Genomic DNA, 22212 nt, shown 5'->3' with positions numbered 1-22212 from the left:
CATCACTCGGTCTTTTGGGGCCCTACCCCACTCCAGAGGATTTGCTTAGAAATGTCCCTCCAGGTTGAGAAGAGGAGACCAAGTTTGATCCCCAAAGGGTCCTCCTCTTACCTATTCCTTATTCCTGCAGTTCCTTTCCTTGTGAACTTTATCCTTCTTACCAATTCGAGTTAAGTAAAATAACTACAAACTATTGCTTGATTGTTGCCTGGGTTTTACTTGAAATGTAATCAACTTATCAATCCACGAGTGATAACTTCTTTATCTCTTTATGAGATCCTTCTTGGGGCACTAGTGTTTCTGTGGCCAAAACCTTGTGCTTCACCACCAGACCACTTGTCTGTGTGATGTTGCAGCCTACGCTTGACTTCTCTGAACCTCCATTTTCCTTTCTACAAAATAGCTGTCCTTCCTATGATGTGACGAACAAACGAAACAAGGAGTAGGAAAGTGCTTTGGAAGTTGTGGGTGTGGAGCGAACATGGGAATGACCATAATGATGGTGGTTACCTGCATGGTGCTCAGCACTCCCACAAGGTGTATATGTCTCTTCAACTCCTTCCATCCTCAGAACTTAAGGTCCTGGAAAGGAAGCTCTTTATTTTGCTGTCATATCACCAGCCACCCTGTGTTTGTTTAATAAACAAAAGAGTGAGTTAATGTCTCATGTAGGTTGCCAGGGTTTTTTTTTCCTGTTTCCTTATTATTTAATAATAACAACATAAGGAGTTTTATTTTCCAAAGTCCTTACCAAAATTCAGTTGAAAACTTTGTAAACTCTTAACTTCTTTAAGAGTGCTCTTTTGAAAAATGACTATCTATCATACTCTGTTATTATTGGGGCAGAGGTGTTACATGATATCTCAGTAACTTCATAAAGATGGAAATATTGAACAAAGATGAATATTGTATTCCCATTCTATGGGTAAGAAAATTAAGCCCAGAAATGTGCAGTTTCTGGTTTCTGATGTGATAATCCGTAACATCCACAGGCTGGCAATTGCAGCTTTTCCTCCGGGTGACACTATCTCCCTCTTCCCTGTGGGGTATGTTGGGTGCCTGAGTATGCCCTGCTATTCTGAATTTTGTGAAATAAGGATCTATTGGGTCAATTAAGTGGATTGTCACATCACCTTAAATGGCTTCTGTCGAACCTCCAAGAACAAGGAAGAAGAGAAAAGAAATGGGTATAGGGTTCATAAAGATGGAAAGTCAACCAGCAAGGGGGAAAAGATTAAGGTAGGAGGAACTTTCAGTGGCACAGGAAACCAATGGAGCAGTCATGTGTTCATTCGGGAAATAATGAACTCCGCCACTACACTCATACTCTGGGGGGAGCAAAGGCGATTGCCACCACCTTGTTGTTTTGTTGGAAAGATACTATTGTGAAAGAAACAGAATGAATCGAAAGATGCGGACTCACTTCTACTGGATTGTCTCTCCTCAAACCACTTTGCAGTCCTCACCAGGTATTAAATGTGTAAACTATAACAAGTTATAATATTTTATCGCTAATATCAGTCCTAGATATATAATTACCGACTAGGTACTATTATCAAAGAAACTGAATGGATTGAAAGATGGGAACTCATTTTAGCTTGATTATTTCACCTCAAACCAGTTTGCAGGGGTCACCAGGTACTTAAAGGTACAAGCTGTAATAAAGTAGCAATCTTTCATCGCTGTGTTACCCTGAGATATAATTGTCAACTGGATATCTCCACTTCAGTTTAAGATGTCCAAAACTTAATTTCCTCTCCAATCTTCCTTTTTTCCGACTCCATTAATGCCACCCAGTCAGTGGTCAGATCCACAGACCTAAAAGCCAGTCCAGACTTTTGTTCTTGCACAGCCCTAACCCCTTCCCCCCATCACTGGACTGAATGCTGTGGCTTCTGCCTCCTCTCTTTCCCTCTGCCTCTGGCCTTATCCTTCTCTTCCCTTCTTACTCTGCCCTAGGATGGAATGAGGACTCCTAACTCCCGTTTCTCTGCTTTAGATTTCTTTCTCAGTGCATCCTCCACAATGCTGTCAGAGCAATCATTCCAAAATGCAAATATAATACTATTACTTCTCAAAGCCCACAGATGGCTCTCCTTGAATTCTAGGTTAACATTCCAAGGTAGTAGTTTAGCAAGCAAGGCCTTTCCTGATCTGCACACTCCACCCCCTTGATTGCTTGGGATGGTTAATTTTAGCTGTCAACTTGGCTGGGCTAAGGGATGCCCGGATAGCTGGTAAAGCATTATTTCTGGGTATGTCTGTGAGGGTGTTTCCGAAGAGATTGGCATTTGAACCAGTGGAGTGAGTAAGGAAGATCTGCCCTCACCCAGTGTGGGTAGGCACCATCTAATGTGTTGATGGAACAAAAAGGCAGAGGAGAGGAGAATTTGCTCTCTCTTGTGGAGCTGGGGCACCATTCTTCTCCTGCTCTGGGACATCAGAGCTCCAGGTTCTCCAGCCTTTGCACTCCTGAACTTACACCAACGGCCTCAGAGTGAGAGATACACCAAATGCTCCCCTGGTTTCCTGGCTGATATAATTTGGATGTTTGTCCCCTCCACATCTCATGCTGACATTGGATCTCCAGTGTTGGAGGCAGAGTTGAGTAGGAGGTGTTTAGGTCATGGGAGCAGATCTCTTACGAATGGCTTGGTGCCCTCCCTGATGTAATGAGCGAGTTCTTGCTCTATTAGTTCACAGCAGAGCTGGTTGTTTCAAGGAACAGGGACGGGTAACCCCTCCTCTGTCTGTTGCTCCTTCTCTCTCCTTTTGAAATGCCTGCTCGCCTTTTGCCTCCACCTTGATTGGAAGCTCCCTGAAGCCCTCCCTGGAAGGAGATACTGGCGCCTGCAGAACCATGAGCCAGATAAACCTCTTTTCTTTTAAATGACCCAGCCTCAGGTATTCCTTTATAGCAAAGCAAACAGACTAACACATTTGCTTCGTGGTTCTCACTCACTCATTACCATGAGGTGGGCACCAAACTGTTCATGAGGGATCCGCCCCCCTAACCCAAACACCTCCCCCCAACGCAGCCCGACCTTCAACACCTGGAGATCAAATTTCAACATGAAGTTTGGGGGAGACAAACATTCAAACCATATCACCAAATAAATCTCTTTTCTAAATTCCCCAGCCGCAAGTATTCCTTTACAGCAAAGCAAATGGACTAACATACAGGCCTTTGGACTTGACCTGAGCTACACCACCGACTTTTCTAGTTCCCCTGCTTGCAGACAGCATATTGTGAGACTTCTCAGACCCCATAATGGCATGAACCAGTTTCCATAATAAATCCCCTTTCAGGTACCTTTCTATGTATGACCTATGAGCTCTGTTTCTCTGGAGAACCCTGACTAATACACTGCCTTTCTGGAGTTTTCTGCTGTCCCTTCCATCCCTTCCCCATATCCACCTGCCCAAAGCACATACGTGCTCTTTGATCCATCCAAATTGATTTAGTTTCTGTCTCTAAATGAATCCTGCCATTTTATATTGCTAGGGCTTAGTACAGGCAGTTCCTCTGCCTCAAATATTCTCTGATCCCTTGGGGGTAATTAAAGATTATTTATCCCTTACAATTTCAGTCAGCCTTGTCTTTGAGGAGCCTTCCTGGGCAAACAATCTGATAGAGATGCCGCTTCTCTCATCTGTAAATAGTCCATGTTTCTATGTCCTCTGACTTTTCACACTGTCCTAGTCGATTTCCCTCACTGGATTATGAGTTCCTTAAGGGAATGAACCATGTTTTAATTAACTTACAATCACTAGGGCCTGGCACAGTGCTTGGAATAGAATGAATCCTCATTAAATATTTGTGGAGTTAATAAATTTTAAAAAAGAACAAATGTATAACAAATAAAATTTCTCTATTTTGGAAAGTTAACACATTAAAAGCTAAGGAAATTTGGTTTTAGCAATGTACTATGGTTATGTAAATATTGTCATTGAGGGAAGCTGCGTGAATGGTATACAAGGACACTTTGTACCATTTTTACAATTTCTTGTGAGTCTTAGTTTCAATATAAAAGGTATTTTTTTAAATAAACCTTGTCATGGGTTCAAGCCCCATTTGGGCCACCAAAGAAATAAATAAATAAATCTAAGGAAAATAACAACTCCATGTAGCATTTAATTTCCTTATAAATTATTCAATAATCAACACGCTTTTAAAAAATTAAAATCAGCTGTCCTGTTTTCTTCTAAAAGAGAATGAATAGCATCTTCTGAGAGTCTCTTAGGAAAACTCAGAAGGCCTTTTAGCCGTTGTCACTTACCCTTCCCCTCTGCCTGCCTGCCAGAGACATTTGTGATTTTTTTTTTTTTTGTCCAAAGACAGCTTATGATTTAAAAAAAGGGGGGGGGGGCTTCTTTTCTCCTATCATCTGATGACAAGAACCAGGTTTTAAAAATATGTGCACTCTAAAAACTGAACATCGCTGTGCACTGTGCAAGCCGTAGACAGCAGCATTAGCTTTTTTTTTTTTTTTTTTTTTTTTGAGACAGAGTCTCACTCTGTTGCCCAGGCTAGAGTGAGTGCCGTGGCGTCAGCCTAGCTCACAGCAACCTCAAACTCCTGAGCTCAAGCGATCCTCCTGTCTCAGCCTCCCGAGTAGCTGGGACTACAGGCATGCACCACCATGCCCGGCTAATTTTTTTTTTTCTATATATTTTTAGCTGTCCATATAATTTCTTTCTATTTTTAGTAGAGATGGGGTCTCGCTCTTGCTCAGGCTGGAGCATTAGCTTTTATACTATCTAGAGAGGTGGAGCATTTGCAGGTTTTCCATTTATCATCCAGACACCCAGCCCAAGGGCTACCCCAGGGTCCTGGCCCAACTTCACTTTTGGTTTACGGATGGTTTTACTGGAATAACAGAGGAGGTACTATCACCCTCTTAGCCTGGAAGCAGCGCGTCAGGTGACATTGTCAGGTGGTTACGGGCTGGAGTCCATGGCCACCTTCTCTTCTTAGTGTAAAAATACATCAGGACTGCATAGAAAGAAACAGACAGCATAGCAAATCAGAAGTCATCCCTGAGAATGGAATAATGATGAGACCTGTGTAATAGAGGAATGTTCTTCCCTCTTGGGGGATATTTTGCTAATCTTTACCTAAGTCCTACAAGGACTTACTAACTTTAGGTTAGTAACCTCTTCTCAGAAGAGCTCCCTGGCCCTCCTACCTCCACCTCCCACAAGGACTGGGTTACTCCTGGCCCTCCCACCTGCTCCACTAGCACCAGGCACCCGCTTCTCTTACAGGGCCCATGACACATACGAATTGTAGCTACTGGCTCGCCTGTCTGTCTTCCCCATTTGTCTGCGATTACACTCTTTGAGCATAGGGAGTACACATTGTATTCCCAGTGCTTCCTACCACATAAATATCTGTTAAGAAAACGAAGTGTTGTGGCTACAGGTGAAACTCAAGGGACTAGTCTCTTCTAAACCAACAATTCTATCTGTGATCCTGAATGTTCCTGGTGATTTTATATTTTCCACTGAAGTAAAGTGAACTGTTTTTGTGGGTGACACGATATCCAAAGTGTGCATTAAACCAATAGAATTTTTAGTTAAAACAAAACCAAAAGTCACAATAACCTCAGGAGGCCTGGAAAACCCTGTATTATTTCCCTAGGAGAAAAATTACCTGTTGGCAATGCACAATGAGTTGTCAAGCCATCTACTTTCTTGAGGACCTTGGGCAATTTTTAGGCATTTTTCCAGCTTGGATGGTTCCACTGTTCAATAGAGAGTGGATAACCTCTGGCACTCTTTAAAAATCTGTGATTTCCCAAGCTGAGCATAACGTCCATCACTGGTGTGCCCTATATCTCCCTCTTTAAGATAAAAGCTCTTCTGTGACGTGCACCTACACAGAGCAGATGTTCTAGTTGGCTTTACATAAACAAGTGATTGCCCCAAATCAAGATGTGTCCCCACCAGTGCCATTAATTAATCTGTCTGTTAATCAACAAATGTTTATTGAAGAGCAGGCACTGTTCCAAGCATTGAAAATACAGCAGTGAGGAAAACAGATGAGACCCCTGCCTTCATGGAGCTCACATAATTCAAGGAGTATGACTGTACTCCTCGATGACAATCATATAAATAAAGTTATAAGAAATATCCGACGTAATAGAAAAAGGATTTCCTGACTAAAGGAAATAACTGTTAGGTCTTTGCTTTATTGAGTAACTGGCCCAGGGCCAGAGAAAGCACTAGTTGTAAGGATTATTATTGGAAAGAATTTGTTGTAATTAGGTAAACCAAGTACTATTAACTCTAAGCTACAGGGATATGGAAATAGAGAACCTCTTTGAAATGGCATTGGCAGCTATGGGATTTTGCCTGTGGGCTGCAATGGGATCTAACATAGAACTGCATTATTTGGCACAAAAGGAATTTTCCCCCCTTTCCCTGTTTGTCTCTAAGGAGCAATATGAGTTATTTAATAAATGTAATGAAGTGAAAACTTGACTAGTTGAAAGGAGATTAGGCCATATCTGTTTTTCTATGTCACCCTGACTAAAGCAACTCATTAGTGATCAATCCCATCATAGAACCAAATACACAACAGGAGAAAGAACTTATCATGGAGTCAGAAGATAGAGCTATGTGTTTATTATCAATCACTCAACCTGCTGGTACCATCTGCATATTTTTTGACTTATCTTTGTACTACCTGTGCTATTGCTTATACATTTTTCTTTAAGTCAATTCCCTTTCTTACTTAAAAAGCAAATTTGATGTTACTATGAATGGAAAAACCAATATCATTGTTATAAATAGCACATAGCCATGAAAATCAATATAACAAATCAAATACTACCATTATACTCTAGCTAGATAGTGTTGCCTGGCGAAAGCTCTGATTTTTTGAAGACTGCTCCCTTTTTGTCAAAAAAGAGAAATTGACAACTGTTATAGGGGATTTAGAGACATTTCAGGGTAAGAATGAGGCATCTTCCTGGAAGCCATTAGGAGAGATTAGAAGAAATAAGAAGGAATGTCTTTCTCTCTCTGTGATTCAGTGTTGCTCCTATGTCCATGCATGACCTGACATAATAACCTATTCTCTGAAGGGAAGACTCTCCCCTTTGGGAAATCTTGGACAAGATGGCCTTGAGAGTGCCTTTCAGATCTCCAATGGCACAATTCTCTGAGGCACACTCTCTAATCAGGGACAGGGAGGAGAGAGGCCATTTGAAGCCCACTGCTACGTTGCCCAACAGAAGTCTCCAATACTTCCTCTTCTCCAAGACCTAGCTCATAGTTCGCATCCTATTTTCTGTCCTCTACCTCTTGGAGGCAGGCCAACCCCCCTCAGCCTGGAAAACTCCTTTTAACAACATAGAAAGAGAGAGAAAGAACAAAGATGAGATCAGTTACAGTAAGAGAGGTCTGGGTGATCCAGGACAAATGGAGGAAAATCTGAGCTCCTGAGCTCAGTGTTGCACTTACATGACACCTAGCACTTTTTGCAAAACATCTGGGAGAGGCAATAGGTTGAATCTTGATGGAATGTTTTGCTTTCCATGCAGATGTTTGGAATCTATTAACAGTGCCTCCCACCACCTTATGTACCAGTTTACTCTCTGCGAGGATTATTTGTTGTCAGTTAGACACACCTTGAGACCCATATTTATTCTCAGACATAGAAAACTCTACCAAATGGCCAAGTCACCCCCAGGATTTGACAGTTTGAAAAGAAGGATAGAAGCACTGAACAGGTGTAGAATTCTTAACAAAGGCGAAGAGGAAAGTTAGGAGCCTCCTTTGGTATATTTATAGACTCTCAGTCTATGTTTTTGTTGTCTGCTCTATCAGTCTTTCTTGCTTTGTTCAAGCAGAGAATTAGTCACAATTTAATATAAGTTAAAAAATATTAAAAATCCTTTTAATCTGTTTTATTTATTTATGAAAAACCATTTATGAATAGTTCTGAGTGCTCAAAGGTTATTGTTTGCCTAAATCCTTTCATGAAGACTATGTAGAGTTTCTATGATTTCAGAAAGGGCACTCCCTCTTGTGGCAAGAGCAGTTTTTGCAGCCAATTCTAGGGCATCTGAGTTCTTAGCTGCTAAGAACTATGAGAAATCTCAAAAACCCCTTTCCTTTAGAGATGAGGTAAGTGAAACTCACAGAGGACAATTAAATTATCAGTATTTACATCTGGTCAGTGACTGAGGGAGACCTAGTGTTCAGGTCTCCTGTCTCCCAGTCAACGGCTTTCCCCATATTTTAAAAATTTAAGGAATGTCCTTACTGGTGTGATTTTTCTCTAAGGCTTTTCTTTCTGCTGCCTCTGGACAGAGCTGGTGGAGATGCCATTCTCTTCCATGTGAAAGCTGCTACCTGGTGAGTTTTCTCTGCGAGGCAATTAGCCATTTCCCAGAGCTGGGCTCTAAGCTACATCCCTCACATGTGACCGCAGTTCTACCCATATGACAAAGACTCTCTTTATTTCTTTGGGAACAGCCACCATCTATCACACCTTGGACGCTGCTTCTTGTCTAATTCTCTTTCATTTGGCTTGCTGTGACAATGGGTGGGGACTTAAACTCGGGTGCTGTGGGAGACAGAAGGACACACCCATGACTCAGCTTCCTATCAAGGCAAAAACTGTAACTACTAAAAATATGGTAGGACTCTCCAGAGCCTTTCTACCCAAAATGTGTTCTGTGGACCAGTGGCATCAATCTTACCCAGAGGGCCTTCTCGAAGTACAGAATTATCTCATTAAAAAGCACATTCTCATTTAGTAGACCTGGGTTATGGCTGGGGGCCAAAATTGTACATTTCTGACAAGCTCTCAGGTGATGTCAAGGATGCCGTTTCATAAATCACACATTGACTAGCAAGGGTGTAAAGTAAATTAAGTTACCTACCCAAATCGTAAAACACAAGTCACAGTTCTGTTTGCTGTGTGACTGGGTACAAATTGAAAGTCATTCATCAAAGTGAAGAAAATGACAAGCTTTTGGGTTTCATGAACTTGTGAAGAGAACCACCACCAAGCCAACCAAGCAAACTGTGCATTGTTTGCTCCATGTAGATTTTAGTCACCAGAGAGCAGGGAGAAAGACATTGATTCTTGGATTTCCAAATACACTTCTCACTCTGCACATGTATCTTACCTCTAAGTCTGTCATATTAACATAACCTCTCACCCACAAATCAGGAGTTTCTTACTTGTACATTGATGGATGTTATAAAGTCAAAGTCTAGCAGATTAACACACGTAGCCTCTACACTCTCCCGTGGATGACTGTTTAGGTTGCCAGGAACCAAAGACCTGGTCCCAACAAGCCTTCTAGTAGACGCCTCTGTCAGTTTTTGCCTGCATTGACCATGAGGCAAAGAAAATTCAGGAAGTGAGGCAGTTTGGAAACAGAACAAAGCAACATCAGGGAGCCTTAAGGGATACCCACTGGAGGAAGAGGAAGTTGAACAGTCCAAAGAATACCCAGATATCACACAGTGATTCTGGTGATATCTGAGAAAAATAACATTCATGATTCTTTAAAATTACTTTAACTGATCTAGAATATGAGGATAAATATTTCTCACATTTAAAATGTTTTGGATGCATTAATTAATTATGGGTGAGAGCCTCAAGTTTTCCATCTTTTACCACTAGCAGAAATGATGAGATTTTGGGGAAAGCATGTCTAGTCTAGCTCTGAATTGCCTGTAAATAATTGATCTTAGCAAAGCAAATACTGAAGCTTCTTGTTCCCACTTGAGAAAGCAGGTGGGTAAGCACTAAAGCTAAGCAGCATCCCATCAAAGGCTCTGTGATTATCTTAGGTGAGGTTCCCTAGGAAACAGCCCCTGAGATAGAGATTTCCAGGCAGCTGGTTTACTGGGAGCACCGCGGAGAATCACACCTGTAAGCAAGTTGGAAAGCAGAGATGCTTCCAAGAAGTATTGGGTAGAGGGAGAACTGACTTGTGATGCAGTGGCAAAAGGTGTTTAGCTGATCCCATAGGGAACTCTGAAATAGGGATGGCCCTTGACAGGTGTTCCAAATTGAGGAAAGGACGCTGGGCATTTTTATCTGTGCAGTCACTGGATGTGGACCACACCAGGATGACTGGGGCACAATCTTGAGCAAGGCAGCTTTTTTGGGTTGTGGCAATTCCCAGAAGGGATTCAGGTGTGAAGTAGCCTACAGTAGCCAATGGTCTTGGAAAGGAAACTCAGGGAATGCTTGCCTTGGTCCTGAAAAGGTGGAGCGGGGATGTGTGGCCAGCACACCACAGCATCCACCACAGTGACCCATTGCAAAATGTCCTCTTTTCATTTCTCAATACTCACGACATCTTTCTGTGGTTGGGGCCACTGTCTTACAACTGTTAGGGTATTTGTTTAGCAAAGTAGAATCCTACAAGGAAACTCAAAAAAAAAAAAAAAAAAAAAATGTCTACACCCAGTTCCTGCTTTCTGATTGAATTGATTTTAATGTGCAGCCAGGATTGAGAACTCTGGGCCTATTCAAGCAGTTATTCTTAAATCTGAAGGGCAATAATGTCCCTTCAGATGCATGTAGGTGCAGTGTCTTAGGGTTACACTTGGCCAGCATGGGACAAGACTGTGAGCTGTGAATTCCAGCCACCACTGCTCCAAAGGGATTAATTAGAGATGTCTAAGGTGTGTTAAGGGAATGAAACAGCCAACATAAACACATACACTACCACCTCAGTCATGCGGCCATCTCCCAGGACTTTGCAGATGAGTTTTATTGGCTAGATTTTAAACCTTTGAAGCTTATAGCTTGTTTCTTTTTCTTTCTGAAACCCATAGTTTGTTTCTCTTTCTTCTTATTTTTCATTCAATGTCTGCCTTTGGGTCTTTGTATAAAGGAGACTTGTATCCACCTCGCTCTTGTAATCCCACCAGTTTTGGCTGAAGTACACTAGTAGTTAGCCTTTCATAGCAGCACAAACTGTACATGGAGCCTGTTTCAAATCGTATCCCCCAAACATAACAGGCATGCTGTAAAAATAAAAAATCTATCAATGTACCCTTTTCTGGATACTAGCATTATAAAGTTAGTGTTCTTAGGTTGTGCTTTTTTCGTTACATTTTTGATTGTGTATGTACTTTGTATTATGAAAATTTTCAAATATGCAGAAATGTGATGAGAATAGTATATTTAACTCCTCCTCATTCATCACCTATTTTCAACAAGTATCAATATATGGTCAAATATTTTTCATTGACACCTACAATTTCTGCCATTCCCCAGCAAAGAAACTGGATTATATTGAGGCATATCCTAAATATATCATTTAATTCATAAATACTCAGAAGAGTCATGCTTTTTAATCCTTGTCAGTATTACTAATTTATAAGCATATCTCCTGGAATTGGAGTGATATGAACCATCTCATCCATCCATACCAGAAATAGAAGACTACAGAATTAGCCATTCAATAAGCAGATATTAAGTACCTAACACATGCTTGTTGCTTAGGATAGTAAATAGAATTGGACATGCCATTTGTCTTTGGAAGTTTTAAGTTTGGTGTCTGTGTGTGAGTGTGCGTGCGTGTGTGTGTGTGTGTGTGTGTGTGTAGGTAAATGAAGGAGGAGGCAGGCAAGAAAAGCATAGAATTGGTTACAGTGCAGTTTGAGACTGCACTGTTGTGGGCAAGGGAGGTACAAGCTTTGGGAAATGCTTTTTGCCAGAGCAGATATCCTGAGCTGAATTTTGAAGATCCATCACCAAAAGATGATGTGAAGGTCAAAGTAAAGTTTCAGGCAGTGAGAAGAACCTTATGAACTCCTAACTTCTGCAGTATGTTAAATGTCCAAATGCCCAATTGTAAAAATTGCTCTAACCAGTTAGCTTTCCTAAGGAAGCCATTTAGTAACACTCTGATGCTTGGCCACAGTCAGCCACCCAGATTCCAGAAAGAACTTCCAAAATGAATCAATTCACAAAGGCGGAGCAGGACTACTCATCTATATAACTTCTTTGAACAGCCTGAACAAACTCTTGTGTCTTGGATCCATAGCCCACCTAGGAAAATTCTTAGTGTATACCACAAGAAAAGGATATATGCATGTAAATCTGGACAAATTAGAAGGCCTGATCTATAGAGGGTGACTCAGTACCATTGTCTCTTCATATATTGTGCAACAGACTGTCGTATTTGTGGTGTAACATAAAAAAGGAGATAAATGATAGAGCACATTAACACAATCCATTAAATAGATTATTTGAATATTGGGTTGTTCTTTTTTGATGTGTGATCCAATTTAAAAATCTTTAAAATATTTGCAAGGAGAAAGTAAAATAACACTTCCCACTTAATGGTATTCAGAAGTATTTGGTGTACAATATTTCATAGACTAAGATATTGATAATAACATTCATTTACTGCTAATTTATTACAAAATTATTATATAAAGTAACATGCTAAATCCCTTTCCATAATTTTTTTAAATCTTCACAATAGATTTATGAAGTAAATTCTAGAATTATACTCATTTTACAAATAAAGATACAGACAAAAACATTAAGGAATTTATCTAAGATCACACAACAAGCAGTAAATCTGGAATTGGAACCTAGGCAGTGTTATTTTAGGGTCCATGGTGTTAATACTATGCAATACACCTTCAGTATCAATTTTTAAACATTAATATGATTTTCTTGTAGATTCAGATTATCTCTGAAGTCATACAAGGAAATTTTAGAAAACCTATTGAGTCATTTTGGGACTTTGTGACGCTTGCTCTGTGAAAATAATTTAACTCTGCTATCTTATAACTAAAAAGGTATGCCTCTATACAGATGTTGATCAGCATTATCTGTAATACACCCCCCAAACTGGCAGCTGCTTATATTTTCAATACTGGAATGATGGTTCTATAGTCACGCACTGTATAACGATGTTTCAGTGAACAATAGGACACATACACAACAGTGGTCCCATAAGATTATAATGGAACTGAAAAATTCCTATTACCTAGCTATTATAGCCTCGGGAACTTTGTAGTTCAATGCATTACCTTTTCAATGTTTAAATGTGTTTACGTACACAAATACTTAGCATTGTGTTACAATTGCCTACAGTATTCAGCACAATAACATGCCGTACAGGCTTGTAGTCTAGGAGAAATAGGCTATAGTGTGTAGCAGGCTATAACATCTATGTTTCTGTAAGTACACTCGATATTCACACAACAAAATGACCAAAACGCATCCGCATTTCTCAGAACATAACTGATGTTAAGTGATGTGTGTCTGTGTGTGTGTGTATATATACATATATATATATATATATAATGTGTGTGAATGTGTATATAGTACATTCATATGATAGACTTTTTTTGCAGCCATGAAAAGACATATTTAAAAATAAATAGGAAATAGAAATAATATATTTGAAATATGTAAATGAACATAACTGAATATTAAAATAGGATTAAAACTACATGAGCGTAAATGTGTATTTACATATGTGTGCATATGTATATATGTATGTATGCATGTTAATGTATATATTTTATATTTTTTATTTATATATTTTATTTTATATATATATATGTGTGTATATATATATATAATTTGCCTAATGCAGACAGAGAGAGAATTAAAAAAATGTGCCAAGATGGTGATTAAAGATTAGAAGTGTCTGGTGAGATTAAAAAATATTTTTATTCACATTATTGTTTTCTACAATAAACTTATACTGATCCAATCAGAAAAAAGAGGCTTTTTATTTTTAAGTACATGTATCTCTACCTTTGAGGTAATTAAAATTTTGGTTGAAGAACGTGTCACGAGTGTAAGAGAATCGTGCATTTTTACAAATTGTACTTGTGTTCCATTTCTACTGCTATTCCATTTTATTTTTATGTTGGTAGGAAGATACAAAGAAATTCTGTATTTAAATGCTGTGATAAGCATTTCTAGTCTTGTCTTTTCTTTGACCCATTTCTAAATGCTTTTAACCAAAAATTATATTCCTTCATGTATATTGCCTTTCTTCAAGCTCATGAAGGTCTTTTCTTCATTGATATTTATCAGACATAGTTAAACAAAGTGGTCATTTAGTCCATATTTGCAGAAGCTATATTAAGATAAAAGAGGAATAGAGATTGCAAACATCTTCTACTAAATTATCCACTACTGTGCAGTGTTACACAGTTTTCTTCAATTTTGCATGGAATCATACTTACTTCATACATACTGCAGCCTCAACACTGTCTTTTTCTTTAAATAATGCAGGGAAGAAATTAAATAATTAAAGTTGTAGGCAAAAAGTATGAAAGGCTTTAAGCAGAAAACGGGGGAAGAGTGAAAGAAAAGAAATTAACATTTTTAGAGAAAATACTCTGAAACCTTGAAATGTATCTCCTATTTAAAGAGAAAACTCCATGAATGAGACCTGAAGGGGTGGAGGAAACGACCATTCTTTGTTAGAAAGGAAATTGGTGATCTTTGTTGACTGTCTCATTTGAATATGGCCTTTGGTATTTCTCATTAGATTACAGTGTTTCAAGTAATTTTAAATTACTTTATAAAACCATTGTTCTAATGATTGAATTTATTGGAAACATGCTCCTGTTCTCTGGTTACTGTAGAAGCTTAAAGCTGCATTTTAGAGTACTTATTGGTGGACTGGGTCTCAGACAAAGATCTTTACAGGTAAAGTTTATAGTAATACCATTTTCCTGCCCAAGCTTGGTTTTCTTCATATATTGAAGACCAGGAGATTATTTTGAGTGGATTTTAAATGTCTCAGGGAACAGAGCACTTCCTTATTCCTTTTCGACTTTCCCCTAATCTAATCAAAAGCCCAGATCCTCACACTTTGCTCAGAGTTGATTTTTAATCTTTAATCAACAAAATCATGAAGATTCTCATTGAAGAGGCCTTGATACATTTCAACCCGGATAGTCGGATAGTCAGAAAATTTGGGGATTTGTTAAATTACCTTTAGCCTAAAGCTGCCTCCTTATTTAAGTTTTTTCATAGATAGTGAACTGTAACCTAACTGGATGTGTAAACAGACTGTAAACTACTCTTGTAACAAGTAGCCAAGTCTCAGCCAATCACAACAGCCGAGTTTTGGCCAGTCACAGGCTACCAACTGTTTAAATCTTGTTCAGTCAGTCAAACTCTAAGCTGTACCCAGTCTGGCTGTTTCTGTATGTCACTTCCATTTCCTGTATGTCACTTTCCTTTTTCCGTCCATAAATGTTATCTGACCGTGTGGCAGACCTGGAATCCCCCTGAACCTATGCTGGCTCTGGGGACGGCCCAATTGTGAATCATTCTTTGCTTAGTTAAACTCTATTGCATTTAATTTGTCTAACGTGTTTCTTTTAACGGGTTAAAGGTATAAAAAAATTTCTAAAATCTCAAGATTGGTAATAAAGGGCAGTGAGAAATGTACCAAATATTAGAACCAGGTGACATTTTCACTCTATTCAAACCCAACCCCCTAGCCCATTCTTTAAAATTTATCACAAGCTCTATTTTCTCCATGAAATTGCCTAGACCACTCCAGCAGCAACTTCATCCCCTCACTTCTCTCTCTTGATGTCAGCACTTGGCATCGACAATTATACAAATTAAATACAATCTCATGCTGCTTAATGATGGGGATAAGTTCTGAGATGCCTCATTGGGCGATTTTGTCTTTGTACGAACATCATAGAGTTTACTTACACAAACCTAGGTGGTATATCCTGCTATACACCAAGACTATATGGTATAGCACATATTTATGCCTATGAATACACAAATGCATACATATACACATACATATGTGTGTATACAGTAATACGTCGTTTAATGACAGCATACTTTCTGAGAAATGCATCATTACGTGATTTTTTTCTTTTTTTTTTTTTTTTTGTAGAACATTGTAGAGTGTACTTACACAAACCTAGGTGGTATAGCCCATTATACACCCAGGCTATATGGTGTAGCCTATTATTCCTAGGCTACAAACCTATACAGTACGCTACTGTACTGAATACTCTAGGCAGTTGCAACACAATGGTCAGTCTTTGTTTAACCAAGCATATCTAAACATAGAAAAGGTACAGTAAAAATACGGTAGTATAGCCTTATGGGACCACTGTTGTATATGTAGTCCATCATTGACCAAAACATCGTTATGTGATGCATGACTATAATAACATAACAATTCGAAGGTTTCACTAAATGGCATAACACTTTGTGAAAATGTGAATTCTATATTAGTCATTGATCACAGTACCCAGCTAGGATTGGCTGACCAATGAACAGATGTATGGACAGATGGATCGGTGGACAGATGGAAGAAGCAAGATTGGTAGCCAGGGATGTAGATTTGAGGAATGTTGTCAGGGCTAAGATAAGAGCTACTTCGGTTCACCATATTTATTGGCCCAGTTCACTTGTTTAAATTACCTGTCTCGTCCCTCTAGAGTTTGAGGCAGCAAACCGCTCTCTAATTTCTGGAACCTGGGAGATATGAAGGTTGTGAATTCATCCTAAAGAAAAAATCTAAAACACACACAGCCTTTGTTCATGAAGATATTCTCTGTAGTATTATTTACAACAATAAAAAATTGGAAACAATTTAAATGTTTTACAATGGAGTTTAGTAAGTTATGATACATCAACCCAATAGAGTATGGTCATTAAAATGATAATTACAAAGACCAAGAAGACATGTTTACAGTACATATTACGTGAAAAGTGCAGAATATAAAAGTGTATATGTGGTAGGCTTATAACTAAATAAAGATATGGCTGTTTTTAGACCAACGCTAGAAAAAAGTCCATAAACATAAAAATAGTTATGTTTTAGCAGTGGAAGGAAATGTCACTATATCTCTTCTCTTTTCAAACTGTTCTAAATATTTTTACGTTATTTATTCCCTTGAAGATCAAAGTGGTGAAAGGCAGCATGTGAAGAATAGACCTATGGATAGAAAACTTGGAGCAAGGGTGATGTTGGAAGAAAAATGGGGATAATGTGGGGTGAAGAAATTACATTTGCCATAAAGGGAAGTACGACATTTAGTTAAAGCTGCTTCACCCATGATCTATTTTACTTGTGGCACCTGCCACCTCAATCCATCCATTTACTTCTGTATGAATCTTCTGTCATTCTCAAAGTTCTACTCATAATCATGTGTGTTGAGGATATGCAAGTGTGTGTGTGTGTGTGTGCACGCGCGCACATGTATGTGTGTTATGGGGAGGATCTAATTATAAAAATGCATGTCTGGCCAACATGAAAAACAGTTCTGATAATAAGAACCGCTTATAAAATAAACATCTTCTAGGAATCTTAGGAGGATCCTTTATATGAGTGTCTATTGTAATGAATCTAACAGACTTTACTATTGTTTCTCCTAAAGCTAGTGGAATTTCATCACAATGAACATATTGCACTTAATCACATCCGCAGTTTGTAGGACCTGGATAATTAGCAAGTGAAAAGAAAACCTCTGAATTCAGTCAGGACAGGAGAAAAGCATTTTAGACACAGTGAATCACACATCCGGGCTCTGGAGTCCTAGAAACTTGTGGTTAGTGTTGATTTGGATAATCAATTTGGATAATCGTCTGGAGACAAAGCTGAGAAATGATCGGACTTTGAAGCGAAGAGGTGGGGGATGTGAGAAGTAATTGCTACTGAATGACAGATCCAGGAAGCCCTGAAGCAAGGCCTTTAGCTTTGAATTCTCCAATGCCTTCTCCTCTACTGACAATGCAAGAACTTTCCACAGCGAATGACTGGTAAATGCACAAGGACAGGACAGAGGCATGTATTTTTCAGGGGCTTATCTTTGTAGAGACTTTGTTGTAACTCTGGGATGATAGAAGTAGTGCAAATACAGGATTCAGAAAACTTGAGTTCCAGTTCAGGCCCCATCTCTCACTGCCTGTGTGTAGTCAGACAGATCACTCCACTATCCACTACCCATATCCATAAAGCAACATTGATAGCCAGGACAGTGTTAAAATAATGACAGTGTCTCCACTTGTTTAGCATGTTACTGTGAGAAATAAACATAGTAATAGCCCGAAAGTACTCTGTAAACTCTATATGAATGCGCCATCTGTGTTCTATCAGTATTGGCCATGAAGAGCAACCTGGGTCATTATTTATCCAATCAATGTGACAGGGTTTATTTTCACCTTTACTATACAGATTCATCAATTTCCTCTTTTCCTTCGATCCAGATGTTTTCAGGGAATTTTACTTTGAATTTGTAGAAAGGAAAAGGTCTGTCCTTCCTGGACTCCACTTGGCAGAGAATTTATCATTAAATACAGAGGACATGACTAACACAGGGAAAACTGTTGCATTCTAGGCCCAATGTAAGTAAAAGGGCTATTGGATAATTGAATATTGATTAGATAATTTGCTTCAGAGTCATTAGTTTCCGCGCATAACTGAACCATTTCTGGAACCTCACGTCTCTCGAATCAGGAGAATCAATCTGCTAAATCCAGAGCTCCCTCCATACACACTTGGGCAGAAAAAGGTGTTTTCTAAAGTGTCTAGGGCATTAAATGTAAAATCAATTCCATTTGGATCCAGTTCTTTCATTTAGCCAGTGCTATGGCCTTGAGTGTTTCATTGACCTTTAGGTGGTCAGCTTTTTGTCCGTAAGCATAACTTTTATTTTCCGCCCAGCATCTAGCATCTAGCAACTCTGAGCCTAGAAGTCTAAACTTCCACCATTCTTTAAAATACTTTTTTCTAATCATGCCTGGCCCAGTTTTACAGAATATCACTAAGTTTTGCATCGCTGACATTTACTACAAAATTCTTTTCATTTTTCATTTTGCTGACAAAATGTCAACATGCAAATATCCTAAGAATTTACCAACTTGTGTCTGTATGGGCACACAAAAAATATATGACAAAGACGAAAATAAGAAATGATAAATGATACTGAATATATTGCCTGCTCTTTCCCCATAGGATTCAATCTATGCTCACCTTTCACAATTCAATATGCTGCCAGAGCTCAAAACAACTCTCTAATTATTTTTAAACAAATAAACACCAGTACTAGACAAAGGTACTTTCCTCACCTAAACCCTAACTATGATGTATAGTATATTCCTAGAACTTGGTCTCATCTTCACACACAGAGGGCAATATTTAGCATTAATACAATCAATTTACATTATAGTCATATTTAGCATGTCTGCAAAATAGGTTTTCACTGTTCATATCTGGAGAAAATTGAAGAGAAGCCTGCCTTAGGATCTCCAGTGATTTAGTAGACTCTTAGTTGTTGAATTTCTGGGGAAGCTAACTAAGTCATAGAACTTAAAAGCGTAGCATTTGCCAGAGTTCAAATTGAGGTCTGTTTTTTCTTTATGGAGTATCTGTTTTTGAGTCATGGCAGGGACCTTGTAAACATAGAGCCAGGGAAAATGTTACACTTTTTAAAATTTGAAAGCCCTGAGAAGCTTTCTGCTAAAGAGTATTCCACTAGTCTTTAGAAAAATGAAATTTTATCTGAGTTATTTCTAAGTGTAGGGTAACCTTTTTGAAAATAGAACTTTGTTGCTACTCTAGATACATAATAGGAAAGGACTGTTGCTGCTCATTGGCTTAAGTTTAAAGTGAACTTCACTTCCAGGCAAACTATTGTAGCCAGCTTTGGCTCTGAAATATCTGACTGATAAGCACCTTTACCAAGAATCTGAGGGTTAAGGTCAAAAAAAGAGGTCTGCTTTTCTTAGATGCAGACCACCCCTGACTTACCTTGGTTTTACTTACTATTGTTTGACTTTACAATGGTGTGAAACCATTGCAATTTTCATGTAATACATGATATTCAATAAATTACACCAGATATTCCACAATTTATTATAAAACAGGCTTTGTGTTAGATGACTTTGCTCAACTATAGGCGAATCTAAATGTTCTGAGCATGTTTAAGGAGGCTAGGCTAAGCTATGATATTTGGCAGGTTAGAAGTATTAAATGCATTTTTGATTTATGGTATTTTTAACTTACAGTGGGTTTATTGAGATGTAATTCCATCATAAATTGAAGAGCATCTGTATTACTAAAATCTGAAGTGGGGATAGGGAAGATTGGTAGAGAGATGATTAAACAATAGCTACCATGGCCGTGTAAGAGCTACATCTTGGAAATGATGGAATGTAATAAATGTAAAGGATGTACTCACACAGGGTATTTGTGAAAGAATTTTGTCATAATTTATCTTGCTTCAGATTATATGCTTTGATTTAGAATGTCTCATTTGGAATCAATAAATTAAGCTACACCCTAGACTCAATGTTTTAATTCCTAGGGCCCTTTAAATGTCTTCCTAGGCAAGATCAAGTTGTTGTGTCAGTAATTATTAAGCCCCTGATTCTTTGAGGGGCTCTGAAGAATAAAAGAGCCAATAAAATATTTTGGAGAAAAAGGTCCAGAAGCACTACAAAAAGAAAAGTCTTGACTCTTACGGGAAGGCTGCTGAACTTGGCAATAGGATTCCTTGTTTTTGGTGGAGGACGCTCGAAGACTCAAGCCTATTCCTTTGATTTCTCCTACCCCTTCCCTACCTGCTTTCTTCCTGAATTAGAGTCCAATGTGGGGTGGGTGGCATCACATTCATTCATATCTATCCTGAAGGGTCACTGCTCTGGGACCAGGGGTAGAAGCTAGAAGTTGAACAGAGAGTTGTCATCACTTCCTTCATATATCTCTAAAGGAAATTACCTACAACCTTCACACTTCAGTTCTAACTGGAAAACTTTCTAGGAACCAGTTTGTCATTGTGGGATTTAAATGTCCACAGAAGAAGGTCAACTATGCCAATCCACATTAACTTCAAACAGGTCAAAGAAGGAGCTTCAGTCTCTTTCAGTTCCGATGTTCTATGAATGAGATTAAGACCAGAAATGTGTTTGGCCCACTGCCTGGCATATAACTAGTGTTTAATAAATGGTAGTTATTATATAGTTGACCATTGAACACCATGGAAGTTAGGGGCACTGACCCCCCAGTCCCTGCACAGCCAAAAATCTGAATATAACTTTTGACTCCTCTAAAACTTAACTACTAATAAGCCTACTGTTGACTGGAAGCCTTACTGATAACAAACAGTTGATTAACACATATTTTCTATGTATGTATTATATACCACACAGCATAAGCTAGTTCTCCTGTTATCTTCACATTTTTTTTAAGCCAAAAGTCTTTCTGAAATTATCAAACCATCCTTTGCTGTCATTAAATTCTTGAGCTTTGGATTCTTCAGCTTCCTTTTGCTTTTTTAAGTTGTCATATAGTGACTTCGCTTTTTCTCTAATCATATTAGACTCTATAGGTATGCCTTTCTTATAGCAATCCTGCACCCACATAAAAGCTGCATATTCAATACAAAATAAAAAGATATTTCACAAAAAGTGCAAGTTTTTCGTGACTGCTGGTGTAGCTGCAGTGATGGCTTCACAAATTTTCTTTTCTTTTTTTATAATGGTCCTTATGATGAATTCGTTTATCTTGAAATGGTGGGCAATCACAGTTGCAGACCTCAATCTATGGCATGTATCATGCAATTCAGTCTTTCTTGTAATGTCATGACTTTTTCCTACCTCTTTAGAACACTTCCAGCATCATTAATGGCACTTCGTATGGATCCCATGGTGTTATTTAAGGTTTACAGCATTGCACTAAACATGATGAAAAATATGGAAGAACCATGAAAGATCCCTTTTTACTGCAATACACAATTTACTGGAGAGACAAACTCTTCATGTGAAGATGATTAGCACTATGTGGAGTTTTAAGCAGACACTTGAAACACTTCAGCTCACCGCAATGTGTATTACACATTATACAATGTGTATTACAAATTAATTTTATGTAGTTATGATTTAGTAGTACATCTTTATTTACAGTTCTCTCAACTGTGAATGGTGTCATGTACGATCTGTAAGCATTTCCATGCATTGAATTTTGATAAATTTTAACTTTTTGTAATATATTTGTGTATATTTTATGGTAGTAAATAATAAAATAGACCAATATCTTCATATATTTTGTGCATTCATGACATACCTAACTTTCTGTTTATTTTTTCGATATTTCTAAGCTACAAGGGTTGTCTGGGAGTTATTTTAAATTGTCAAAAATCTCCAAAAAACTTCCAATATATATGACAGCATGACTTTAAGAAAAAGAAAACTGCAATATATTT

This window comes from Eulemur rufifrons, chromosome 7, assembly GCF_041146395.1.
Source record: "Eulemur rufifrons isolate Redbay chromosome 7, OSU_ERuf_1, whole genome shotgun sequence".
Taxonomy (NCBI): domain Eukaryota; kingdom Metazoa; phylum Chordata; class Mammalia; order Primates; family Lemuridae; genus Eulemur; species Eulemur rufifrons.
Note: the sequence above shows the minus strand (reverse complement) of the source record.